The sequence below is a fragment of the Marmota marmota genome, unplaced genomic scaffold (assembly GCF_001458135.2).
Source record: "Marmota marmota marmota unplaced genomic scaffold, marMar, whole genome shotgun sequence".
NCBI classification, from domain to species: domain Eukaryota; kingdom Metazoa; phylum Chordata; class Mammalia; order Rodentia; family Sciuridae; genus Marmota; species Marmota marmota.
Window position 1 is genome coordinate 8,394,564 of NW_026000171.1, and position 12,133 is coordinate 8,406,696.

Here is a 12,133-nt window from a genome sequence, read left to right on the forward strand (position 1 = left end):
CCTCCCATTACTCTAATAGAAGCCAATCTTCCTCATCTCAGCCCCATTACCACCCACGGAGACAAATGGGCTGCAATTCTGCTTGATGCTGGGAGGCGGCTGGCCAGCTCCCTGGTCATTGTTCCGAATGTCACTGAGAGCCTGAAAGGGAGGGGAGCCCCGTGGTATCAAAAGTAGGGCTGCAATTACAAGCCTATTCAACTCCCCAGAATAAAGCCCTGTCATTAGCTAGCACTGGGGGAGGAGGTGGGGAAGGGGCCCCACCTGCTCCCCAACCTCTGGGAGAAAGAACCATGAGTGCAGTTGCTGCCTACCCACCCCCTCCCCCACTGCAAGGGGCCCCAACTCCCAGCTCCCACCTGAGGGCTAATTACCCCTAGTCATGGGGTGTGTGGGGAACCAGGCTCAAGGGAGCCCATGATAATCCTAACTGGAGATCCAGCCTCAGAGCCCATTGCTAGACCACAGCAGCTCTGTTGTACCTAGGTCCCTGATGCCCAGCTTCAGCTCCATTTCAAGGACACCCAGGCTTCCAGACTTGCTCAGTTTTAAGTCTTCCCATGCCAGGGGACATCTCTCCCTGGTAAATAAGAGTTTCTCCTGTACCAGTCCCCAACGCTGCTCTGCAGGTGGGTGGAGAAGTCTGTCCCATCCCCCAGCAATGCCATCCTACCCTACACTAGGCTGAGACTTCTCTGCCTCTTTAGGAGCATGAGGGTCTCTCTAGGTCCCGGTGTCTTTCCTCCGTGCTGAGGGTTGAACTTAGGCTAAAGCAGCTGATCAGATAGGTAAGCTATCCCCAAGGGATGACACTGCCTGACGTGAGGGCAGGGATGGGACAGACACCTGGCAAACTTGGACTGACCATGGCCTTAATCATAGTGCAGAGGAAGAGAAGGTGAGGGAGCTCCCACAACTTCCTGGATCCACATAGCAAAGGCCCTGAGATCTGACTGATTGGTTTGGAATTCCCTATAGAGATCTCCTGTAGAGGTCAATTCGTTTATCCCTAGAAACCCTCAGAGGAGTCCATGACCTGGCTGATGGCTGACTGAGCTGGTAGGAAGCCAGAATGACTGGTAGGAGGAGCCTGGCTTGTCTCACAGTTCCAGGGGATGCCCAGGGGCCTCTGTGACCCACTTACACCTGCTCTAGCCCCCCATCCTCTAGATGAACTCCTTGGGGAAGTTTGGGCTACCCTGTCTGGAGGTGGGACACCTGGTTCAGGAGAAGGGAGAAGGGGTAGTGAAGGGGTCTTTGATAAGGTTGGGAGCAGGAATACAGCAGGAGTCTGGTGGGAGAAAACTTTCCTTAGGATGGAATTCCCCCAGGGAAGTCAAGAATAGACAGACCAACTGACACATGTACTGTTGGGTTGTTCAGAAACATCCAGGAGTCCTCTTCCCAAGAAGGGGAGAAACTGACATCAGACAGACAGACAGACAGGAAAAAAAAAAAAAAAAAACAGGCTCTAGGAAACTACAAACCATACAGACAAACAGGACGACTTAGAATAACTGGGAACCAGAGACAGACAGCAGTTGAAGCCCTGGGCCATCTTGAAGGCCAGGCTCCCTGTCCCTCGTGGAGGGGAGGCTGCAGTGGGCAGGGCTTTCAGGCTCTTCCATGAACAATCCAGAGCATCTCCCACCTCCCACCCTCCTTCCCCAGAGCCCCTCCAGCCCCAACCTCAGCGTCTGCATGCCTAAGGGGAAGACCAACAACCAACCTTTTGGGAAATAAGGTAAAGGATTTCCTAACATCCACTCCAAACCTTGGAATCAACCCTAGTTCTTTGGAGCCCTGGCTCCAAAGGGCAGCACTTCTCCCCTGCCGTCCACGTGCCTTTCTTCTCCAAGGCTGGGCATGCTGGTTCCTCCTACCCCTTCCCACTTGGAGCCAGGGCTGCAGGCAGGCAGAGTTCTGCCACAAGGAAGAACCTGAGGGGTAGGAGTGAACCAGAGAAAAGACCACGGCAAACCCAAGGGAGGCTCTCTGTTGCCTGCCCCTGCCCAGGCCTGAGCTTCCTGAGGGTGGAAGTCATTCAACCTCACTGAAGCCTGGTGCTTCCTTAGCATCAAGAAAATGTCCATTGAGTTGAGTTGAACTAATGGGGTGGGATTGGGGGTGGGGGCAAACTCCTCCTCCCCTGCCAAGGAAGTAGATCTCTAGGAAGGAGACTTGGGCCATGTGTCTGAACACTGGCAGCCCACAAGAAGGAACCAGGCCCCTTCTGCCTCTTCCTTCCACTCTCATGCCAGAGCTCCACTCTTTGTCTTCATTCCTCTTCTACTAGTTCATTCTACCACTTCTCTTCTTCCTTCTAATTCCTAGGTGAGAAATTTTCACTTTGGGGAATCCTAATGCTCCATTAGGTGTGGGCTTCCCAGGGATCCAAGTGGGTGGGATTTATTTGTCTTCATGTCCCTGGGTCTGACCCAAAACTTGGCCAGGAGACTACCCAGAGCATTGGCACAGAGACTGGTCCTTCCCTTTGGCCTCCCATCTTCCAATCTGGTCAGACTCAGGGAGTCCCATCCCTCCCTCGGTCCTAGATTTAAGGACCCTGAAGGTAGTGACCCTCTTTTGGGCCCACCGCCCATAGTCTCTGTCAGAGTACTGTCTCTTTCTCTAACCTTTGATGGCTTCCCCTTGAGGGAAAACAAGTAGCATTGAATTTTAGGGGGTGAATGTCTGTAATGTGAAGGTCAATAGCACCACTTCTGAAAACTATCTAGATATTTTCTATGGAATAAAAAGAGAAGGATGATAGGATTATTGAATATTAAAAGTGAAAATGGTGAACATTGGGAGCAAAATTCTCCGAGTTCAAGTGCAGGCACAGGTACTTCCTGCGGACAAATCCCTGAGTCTTCTGACCCTTTCACATAAGGCAGGGACAATAACCTGCCTCACCTGACCTCCCTGGACAGCTGGGAAATCAGTTAGGTTCTATTTAAGTGCTACTTTCTTGACAGGCAGACCAGCCCTCACCCTGCACCCCCAGTTCTACACAGATAAGGAGACCAAGGCCCAGGGGAGTTGAATAACTTGCCCAAAGTCATTCCTACATCAGGAAGCTGGTGACAGGGCCCATGTCAGGCCAGAATTCAAGCAAAGTAAATAACAAGTCAAGAAAAAAGAGATGTGGAGAAATGAGGCAGAAAAACTGGTGAAGAAGAGACCAAAACAAAGTTAAAGAGACTGAGAGTAGATCAAAGTGCAATGGGAAGGGGCACTGACTTGGGCAGAGAAAAGGAGAGATGGAGAAACACAGGGGTAGAGAGATGGAGAGGAACATGGAGGGAGGACTGGGCATGAGGGTATGATGTGCTACAGGGAAGGGAGACAGGAGACCCAGGAGCAGGAATGACCCAGAAAAAATGAAGACCAGAGCTCCAGGTAGTGACACCAACCCTGCCTTGTCAACACTCCCCCTTCCTTCCCAGGTTGTCACCAACTCCCGAGGGTTGAGAAATCCCTAAAATTAGTCAGTGACCTTGGCTCCTTTATGGAAGGAGAAAGATTAGAAAGAAAAATAAAAAAATCTTTGTTATAGAGGATGGGCAGGCGCTGTTAATGAGTTAAGTACCCACTACATTCAGACTCGCTGCTGTGTGAAATACATATCTATATATATAAAATCAAAGTCAGATCCCTTGATGTTTAGCAAAATTGAACTTTATACAACCTGTTTAGAAGGAAGGAGCATAGGTTTGGAATTTGAATGGCAGGGTGTAATGATCTTAAAAATTGGGAATGACTCATCTGGGCTCAGAGGAAAGAATGAGAAATGGAAGAATGGGGAAGGAGATAAAAACAAACAAACAACCACACAAGACTCAAGAGGAGGCCAAACAGCACTGTGCTGTGTGCTCTGCTCTGAGAGGAAAAGAGATGGGGGTGGGGAAGGGAGGAAGGGCCACCACGTCCCACCTTTGGGAGGCCAGGTCAGAGCAGGAGGGCTTCTGCTCGGCGTCAGCGGCTGGGCAGCAGAATTGATGCAGCACGGTTTCATTCCTGTGGGCAGAGCGAGGGAGAAGGTCAGAACAGGGCTGAGACAGGCTGGACCTTAGATCCCCCTACACTAAGGCATTCCTGCATGGAATCCTTGCTGCTCCCCCTCCCTGGCTTTTGAGCCTCTGTGTAATACCAAGGCAGCCAAATGCTGTTTGGAAGAAATGTTGGCATTGACTCTCTGTCCATCCAAGTCTTTTTCAGTCACCCACAGGCCCTATTCAAATGCCACCTCCTGCACAGAGCCTCCCTGACCTACCTGGTCAACTCACTCTGCCTTATTCCACACCTCCATCCCTGCAGTGGGCTCCTACCCCTGGATTTTCCATGTGCCTTGCTCAATCTTTTGTCATAGTTAGTTCTTTACCACCCTGTTCCCCACTAAGTCCTTTATGCCTATTCACCCAGAATATACTGATTCATATGCAAATGTACATAGCGCTCAGAGCCCTTTGTGTTGTCTGTTGGAAAGTCCAAGGTGTTGATGGGGGATTTGTTTGATGTAGATGGGAAGGCCAACTCAGGAGATGGAAATCCTAGTTCTAGTACCATCTCTATAGCTGGCCAGCTGTATGATATGAATTCACTTTTTCTGGTTCTCAATATATTTACTATTGAATTCAGAGGGTTGAACTACAGAAGTCGTTCTCAACCCTAGCTGCATAAGACTCACCAGGAGATTTTAAAAATAATTTTCCAATAATTTTCAGAGATTCTGAATCATGTAGTCTGGCAGGGGCCCAGGGCACCAGAATTTTTTATAAACTCCCAGATGATTCTAAAGGCAGCCAAGATTGAGAGGCACTAGACTAGATGATTTTTCAAGGTCTCATCTGTTTCTGAAGTGCTGTATGATATCCACCTGGAGCCAACTCAGGAGTTAATGCTGAAGTCACTGCTGGATAAAGTTCCATTGACCTGTCACCTTCTCTTCTGTACTAAATGGTCGATATCCTAGTATTATGGAATCAGAGAGTGTCAAGCCTGGGAGGATCCCCAAAGATCATCTGAAAGGGGTTTTCAGACTTCCTTAAGGCTTAAGAACACCTTGTCCAAATCAGATCTTTATTGGAAGCCCATTTTGTAAAACAGCAAATGTAGAATAGCTCCGTAGTTGGGGGACAGGGAGTCTGACATCAGTTCCCAGACACCCCACCCTCAACCCCAATATTAGTAGCTGCCTAGCTATCTCCTAGGATCCCCTAGGCTTGGAGATTGGAAACGTTGAATTTGGCTATCCTCCTGGAAAAAAAGTAAAATTGGAGCATATTTTAATTCAACAAAATAAATTCCAGAGAGATTTTGTTTAAATGAGAAAAAAATAAAGCAAGGAAAAATTCAAAAGGAAATTTAGGAATATAGTGTATATGTTGGGGAGATTTTAAGAACAAAACAGGAATTTGAAAAGTCATTAAGAATGATACACATATCTAGCCCAGCACAGTGGTACATGCCTATAATCCCACCTACTTAGGAAGATGGCAAGTTTGAAGCCAGCTTCAGCAACATTGCAAGACCCTGCCTCAAAATAAAATAAAAAGAACTGGGGATGTTGCTTTGTGGTAGAGCACTGGCCTAGCATATGTGAGGCCCTGGGTTTCATTCTCAGTACCACAAACACACACACACACACATACATACATCAAAGAAAAAGACACATATCTGACTAAATAAAATGAGAACATCATGTATGGAAAAAGTTTCCCTACTAAGTTGAACGAAAAATAATAGACTGGGAAAATATATTTGCATTACATCCCACAAAAGGCAAGTTAAACATTCCTACACTGAGCTCCAACACATTCATAATGCAAAGACAAACCCAGAAGAAAAAAAAAATAAGCAAATGGTGTGAATAGCTATGGATAGAAGAGGAATCTGGAAAGCCAATAAATACAAGGAAAGATGCTCCAGGTTGCTAGTAAACAGGAAAATGCAAATTAAAATAGCACTGAGATGCCATTGCTCATCAAGCAGGCTGGCAATCATTAAAATGACTGCTAACTACCAGTGCTGGTGAGGATGTGGGGAGACGGGCTTTCATGCACTACTTGTGTAGATGTGAATTTTTATTCTTGTTTTTGGGAAAAAGGACACTGTTAAGTCTTATGCAGTCTTATCCAGCAATCCCACCCATGGTATTTCATACTTGTAGAAATGCAAGTAACTGTTCCTAGAGGTACTATTATTCAAAATGTTTATGGCAGCATTGTTTTTAGTTGGGAAGAAGAAACAGCTAGAAAAAACCCAAGTCCCCATCAATCACAGAATGATTGAATCAATTGCAATAGCTTCATCTTATGGAATTATGCACTTATCAAAGGGCATCAGTTAGCACTCTATCTTGGCCTGAATGGATTTCTACAACATATGGCTAAATGAGGAAAACAGTTTGCAGAAAAATGTATGTAGCATGGTCTCAATTTTGTAAAATAGGCCACAACCCCTCTCCTCTCAAATGTGAATTCTATGTGTGATATGGGTACTATATCAGTACATTATATTTTATGAGTGCAAACTAAACTGTGAACTTTGCAGCAGGAGGAGAGTGGGGAATAAAAGAAGGTTGAGGTAGGAAAAACAAAAGAAAAAACAGTGTTCTGTGTAATGTTAACTGAAATGTTAAATATAAATTCCTATTTATGAAATACATTAAAATTGAATATGTACCTGGACAAGAACTAGAAATCATCAGAAACCAACACAAATATTCATGTCATTTCAGAATGGGATCATGAGCAATTTTTATCTTGGACTTTTATTACTTTAATAGATTATTTGGATTATAGCTTATATGTAATCTATAGACCACAGATTAATCATTAATGCAATTAATATGAAATTTCAAAAGAGCAAGAGTTGGGGATGTGGTTCAGTGGTAGAGCATGTGCTTAGCATGCACCAGGCCCTGGGTTCCATCTCAGAATAATAATAATAATAATAATAATAATAATAATAATAATAATAATGCAATAAAAGTAACTGATTCTGATCCCTCATTTAACAGATGAGAAAGCTGAGACCTGGTATGGAGAATAAGCCTAGAGTTGTCTGCTAGTCTGTCCTTCCCCCATCTCCCTTTTCCATCCATGGGTTCCTAGGGCAAATCAGAGACCCTGGAGAATTGTCTGGAACCAAAAGGTCTTGATAGCACCCAAGGCTTTCTGGCCTGAGGAAAAGGGGAAGAAGAGGAGACTAGGGCAAGAACCAGAAGAGCTCAGAGCCCAAACAGTGGAGGGGCAGATGAACCCTGGTAGGTGAATAAAGCCCTGGCATACCTCACCCACACCCCCAGTTCCAGGCCGCCAGCTGTGCCTGTATCCAGGACAGGTTTGGGATTCCTGACAAAAGTCATCAAGAGTACAAACGCAGCTTGGTTGCCAGCCACAGCACTGGCAGTTCTGGAAGGCAAGCCCAAGGAGACACAGTCCCCTGCTGGCACAGAGGTTCCTGGGGGCACTCTGCTCTGATCCTCCTTGCATTTCCCAGAGGCTTCCTTCCAGGGCTGTGCTGCTTCTCTATCCAGACATGGAGGGCAGGTTCCAGGGGACTTCCCTCCACCCCCAGTCTTTGGCTGCATTGGCCCATACAGTGAACAACATAAGCCTGAAGGATCCTGACCTTTCTGCACCCTAGGCTCAGGCTGGCAGAGCTGTAGGGGGCAAAATCTTTGTTGGGGTTTCTGCCAGTGGGGCCCCTCAGGACAGTCCAGCAAGAAGGGCTCACCTCCTGGTTCTTCCCCTGTGGCTCCTCTGTCCACAACCTATTCCTTGAGCCTCCTTAGCCTGGCCAAGGGGCTCCCCTAGGACCCCCTGGCCTTCTCCTGGGGTTTGGCCAGTGCTGAATTTCTGATCCTGCTCAGTCTGCCTCTAACCACCTCCCCTGCCCCAGGTCATGGTCCAAGTCCCCTGACTGGGCAGGTCTTAGCTTAGTTTGGCTGAAGCTGTCCTTCAGCCACGCAGACTTCCCTTTCCTCCACCCTGAGGGAAAGCCAAACAGAGGGAGCCAAAGAATTCTTTCCCATAAAAATCAATTTGGAGTTGTGATGAGAAAGGCACTTTCCCTCTGGGTAATCCTCTCCAAACCCCTAGCCACAGTCTAACAGGGAAAACTAGCAGACAATTTAAGTTCTAAACTGGGGATACTCCATAAAACACCTGACTGATACTCTTCACACTTTTAAGAGCATGAAAGCGACAAAGAGACAGAAATTGTCACAGACCAGGAGAGACCAAGGAGACATGGCAACTGCAGTGTGGTGTCCTGGATGGATGGATCCTGGAGCAGAAACAGGACATGAGTGGAAAAACAGGAACTATAAAGTCTGAATTTTATTTGATACAGATGATAAAATGAGAAGGAAAACATTGATTGTGTCTTAGAACTTTATAGTGTTTACCACGTGGCAAATATGGTTTGAAGCACTTTACAGATAGTAACTTACTATTCTCACAAATCCCTGACATCAGCCAGGTGCAGTGGTGCATGCCTGTGATCTACTTGGGAGGCTGAGGCAGAAGGATCTCAAGTTTGAGATCACCTTTGGCAACTTATTGAGAACCTGTCTCAAAATTAAAAGAGTCCCCACTGCTTCTTAGCAGATCCTTCGCTCCTGTCTTGCTTGGCTGATGCCTTCAAATTCCCAGAGCCAGCCACTCTGCTGGCCCAGAAACCTGGAGCTTTCTGCTCTGCTCTTCTCTCACTCCCAAGTCCTCCAAGCTCCTCCTCCACCCAGCCTCACAGCACAACCAGAGACCCACAACCCATGAAAATCCTCAGTATCGGTCCTCACATCCAGGTGTCGCGCCACCTCTAACCACATACCAGTCCTCATACCCCCTCAGACTCATCACTTTGGGAGACCCGGGATGGCTGAAGCCGGGGAGGACCAAATGTGCCCAAAGACATGGGCCCTGGAATTAAGGGTCCAAGGAAGAATTGATTTTGTTCTGGATCCTACAGCCTGGCTCATTTGGCATTCCAAGACCCAAGGACTAAGAATGTGTCATATTCTTTTTCAGGAAGGGTCCCTTTCATTGCCAGTTTCTAGTGTCCTTCAGCCCCAGAACTCCTTGGGGTGTGAACCCCTCACATTTCAATGGAAATGATGCACGGGAACTGTGTGACAGGGTCGCTTGGAGAAGCCCCTCCCAGGCTGTTTTTGTCAGGCAGGTTGAGGGCTATCTGATTCCAAGGCCTGGATCACATTCCTGATGTCTGCCTACCACCACCCAAATGGGGACTTTTCTCCTTTCTTTACTTCTCTGGTAGCAGAGGCTTCTTGGTACTCTGCTTAAATGTCCAACATCTTGAGGATTTGCTTGAACTCTTGGGACCCTCTTTCACTCTGCACCAGGCCTCAGTTTCCACCACAATGAAATGGGGATGCAGAGATGTTGCATGTCATCATCTGCTTTAGTGATGAATCAAGTATGTAGAACATGTTCTGTCAGGAAGTTCTGTGAGCCCCTGGTTTTTGCTATATTTAGGGGACATTTCTGCCTCTGGGTGCTCATAAAATGCAGCAGTGCTTGACTTCAGGGATGTAGGAAACATCACTGGTAGAAGAAAGAATTCTGTCTTCCATTCTGTCATTTGAACTGATGGAAGGAAGAGCTGGATCAGGAAAGTGAATGAATGAAAGGTTCACCTGCGTGGCCTTTAACTTTATGATGCACTGTTCCATTTTCTGGGTATTTGCTCCCCTTAAAAGCCCTGCAGGGTACAGATGTTGCTATTATTCTAGTTCGACTGGTGAGAAAACTGAAGCTTTGAAAGATAAGGGACTTAAATGAACACACGCAGGGGTTGTGATCCATATGTGGGGAACTGGGGCATATGGTATCCATTCCATAAGCTTGTCTGGAGTCTGACAGTGGCAAGACCTCAGGTTGGCCCTCCTGCGGGGAGAAAGGCTTACTCTAGTTTCCATAGACAGAGACAGTTTGTACTCATGGCCCCTGGCCTTGAACATGGACAGGACAGGCTGTGAGGGTCCACCAGCCCTAGGCTGTTGCCACCCCAGGAACCCTGGGTCCTTCCTCCTGTCCTCTGTGCTCCTTCCCAGTCTCTGATGTCCAGTGTCCTTCTGTTGTGGTGGCAACTTCCAGGGAGGATGGGAAGAGTGAGAGGAAGGGCCATGTCACAGAGACTAGAGATTCAGACTGAGGCTTGAGTGCAGTGTCAGGAAAACACTGTAGACTCAGGCAGAGAAGTACAAATGAGGCCCGATCCCTTAGTCCACACTCTAAATGTAGCCTCCTCTACAGCTTCACTCAAACAAGGACTTTGATCTTTGTCAATGTGCTGAGCACCAAGGCACTGTGCTGGGTACTGAGGACTTCCACTCCAGGTTTAGAGAATGAAGACATGAATGTCCACTGGCTATGAAACCTTTTGAAGAGGAGTAATAGGCATAATCCTGGAAATCAGACTGCCCTCTGCCAGGTTTAGCTCTGTTACTAACTAGCCGTGTGACTTTGCCCAAGTCACTTAATTCCTCTGAGTTTTTACTTTCTCATTTGTACAAAAGGGGATGATAACACACACCACAAAGTGTTCCCCTAAGAAGTGAGGTAATGTGTGTTAATGCTTGATATTTTATCAGTGGTTCACAAACTCACTGTGCCTCAGTTCCCTCACCTCTAGAGTGATGAGGAAGATGTGGAAGTTTTGTTGGATGTTGGATTTGGGGGGGGTACCGGGGATTGAACCCAGGGGGGCTCTACCACTGAGTACCAAGGAGTTGCTGCTACCAGAAACGTAAAGAAAGGAGAATGATCCCCATAGGCCCGAGCACAATCATCACACTTTGGGTGGTCGTAGGGGGACATCAGGAATGTGAGGCAGGCTTTCGAATCATACAGCCCTCAACCTGCCTGACAAAAGAGCCTGGGAGGGGCTTCTCCAAGCGACCCTGTCACACAGTTCCCGTGCATCATTTCCATTGAAATGTGAGGGGTTCACACCCCAAGGAGTTCTGGGGCTGAAGGACACTAGAAACTGGCAATGAAAGGGACCCTTCCTGAAAAAGAATATGACACATTCTTAGTCCTTGGGTCTTGGAATGCCAAATGAGCCAGGCTGTAGGATCCAGAACAAAATCAATTCTTCCTTGGACCCTTAATTCCAGGGCCCATGTCTTTGGGCACATTTGGTCCTCCCCGGCTTCAGCCATCCCGGGTCTCCCAAAGTGATGAGTCTGAGGGGGTATGAGGACTGGTATGTGGTTAGAGGTGGCGCGACACCTGGATGTGAGGACCGATACTGAGGATTTTCATGGGTTGTGGGTCTCTGGTTGTGCTGTGAGGCTGGGTGGAGGAGGAGCTTGGAGGACTTGGGAGTGAGAGAAGAGCAGAGCAGAAAGCTCCAGGTTTCTGGGCCAGCAGAGTGGCTGGCTCTGGGAATTTGAAGGCATCAGCCAAGCAAGACAGGAGCGAAGGATCTGCTAAGAAGCAATGGCTGGACCCCAAGGAGGAGGAAAGCTTAGGCTGAGTGAGAGGAGGACCCTGCTTCTGAAGAAGGAGACAGCTGAGAAAGGGTACTGCTGGGGAAAGAAGGGGGGCTGAGGTGCCAGCCGACTGGTTGGAAGGAGAAGGGACATCATGAAAGCTTTACTGGTGCCAGGTTCTCAAAATTATGAGAGGCTATAAACCTATGACCGCCCACATCTGTATTTAGTTTGAGACTCAGGATTCCACTGCATGGCCATAAAAATAGTGGCATGGTTTAGACCTGAGGATGTGTGCAGGAGTGCAGTGGGGGAATTGGCAGAGAGGTTGGAAAAGGGACTCTCTGCAGGAACATACAGGAAGAAAACCCAGGAATCTCCGTGGGGCAACTTTGAAGGAGGATCCCTCCCACCCTTTCACCAAACTGGAGACTTGCTTCACCAAGCAAGAAGACTTTCCCCCCAGACTTTGAAAGGAAACCTCCAGGGAAACTCTCTAAAGGAGCTGCCTTGAATTCCAGGGAAAGGGAGAAACCCTAAAATCACTTCACTTCCCATCATATTCCCATGGCCCACCCTTAACACCATTCTCACTGGAGGGTAAAGCCTAGAAAATGAATTGCTTTCTTTCTTTCTTTTTTTTTTTTTTTTTTTTTTTTTTTTTTT

The 12,133-nt window shown here is 47.5% G+C and overlaps 2 protein-coding genes across 28 annotated transcripts in view; both read right to left on the reverse strand.

The window, feature by feature from the left end:
- The window catches only part of Erc1 (ELKS/RAB6-interacting/CAST family member 1), a 1,605,700-nt gene that overhangs the window by 1,428,737 nt on the left and 164,830 nt on the right, over positions 1-12,133 (reverse strand). The gene's annotated exons all lie outside the window — the stretch shown is intronic.
- The window catches only part of Iqsec3 (IQ motif and Sec7 domain ArfGEF 3), a 115,591-nt gene that overhangs the window by 79,389 nt on the left and 24,069 nt on the right, over positions 1-12,133 (reverse strand). For all 8 annotated transcript variants that reach the window (XM_048787524.1, XM_048787516.1, XM_048787515.1 and 5 more), the window contains exon 2: positions 3,937-4,020. The gene's annotated coding sequence lies outside the window, so the exon portion shown is untranslated. The remainder of the gene's footprint in view (positions 1-3,936; positions 4,021-12,133) is intronic.